The sequence below is a fragment of the Crocodylus porosus genome, unplaced genomic scaffold (assembly GCF_001723895.1).
Source record: "Crocodylus porosus isolate Cpor-Errol unplaced genomic scaffold, CroPor_comp1, whole genome shotgun sequence".
In the NCBI taxonomy this organism is placed as follows: domain Eukaryota; kingdom Metazoa; phylum Chordata; order Crocodylia; family Crocodylidae; genus Crocodylus; species Crocodylus porosus.
Window position 1 is genome coordinate 7,149,464 of NW_017728948.1, and position 1,041 is coordinate 7,150,504.

General features: G+C 45.1%; 1 non-coding gene across 1 annotated transcript; it reads left to right on the plus strand.

Moving 5' to 3' along the window:
* The first annotated feature begins 235 nt into the window (after positions 1–235).
* Positions 236–309, plus strand: TRNAT-UGU. The gene has a single exon. It is a non-coding gene; the product is annotated as a tRNA-Thr (tRNA).
* Positions 310–1,041: the final 732 nt, after the last annotated feature.

Below are 1,041 nucleotides of genomic sequence, written 5' to 3' on the forward strand. Positions count from 1 at the left end.
GCAGAAAAGGCTGGAGTGCTCAATGTCTTTTTCACCTCAGTTTTCACAGCCAAGGTCAGCTCCCAGACTACTGCACCCGGCAGCACAGTTTGGGGAGGAGGTGAGCGGCCAACAATGGCAAAAGAACAGGTTAGGGCCTATTTAGAAAAAGTGGACATATCTAAGCCATACAGGATGCACTTGGGGAAGTTGACTGATGTGATTGCAGAGCCACTGGCCAGCCTTCTCACAAGCAGGCATTGTGGCTTAGATGGTTAAAGCACCTGTCTTGTAAACAGGAGATCCTGGGTTCAAATCCCAGCAATGCCTGCATTTTAGGGCCCCTTCAAGATGGACTAGGGCAACTAGTATCAGATAGGATGACCAAAGCAGAGCTCCTAAATGATTTCTTTGCATCTGTGTTCCTGGACATGAATACAATTGTGCATCCCAAAGGGACTTTAGCTAAGCATGCGATAGATAGATACCAACCCACCAACTGTTAGTGCTGACCTAGTAAAGGGGTACTTGGAGGTGGATGTATTTAAGTTAACAAGCCCTGATGATCTTCATCCTAGGGTACTTAGGGAATTAGCTGGAGTCATAGCAGAACTGCTGGCATGACTGTTTGAGCACTTTTGGCACTCAGGACAGGTCCCAGAGGATTGGAGAAGGGCCAATGTGGTCCCTATTTTGAAGAAGGGGAGGAAGGAGGAATCACGGTACTACAGGCCAGTTAGCCTCACCTCTATCTTTGGCAAAACGTTTGAAAATATTGTTAAGGATCACATTTGTGGGGGATCAGTGGGTAATATAATGCTAAGGGCAACCAGCATGGGTTCATAGAAGGCAGAACCTGCCTGACTAACCTGGTTTCTTTTTACGACTGGGTTACAAAATGCTTGGATAAAGGAATAGAGGTTGATGTTATTTACTTAGATTTTAAAAAGGCCTTTGATACAGTGTCACACCCAATTCTTATAAATAAACTAAACTGTTGCAATGTAGATTGTTATACAGTCCAGTGGGTGGAAAATTGGCTCAACTCACCCACAGAGTGGT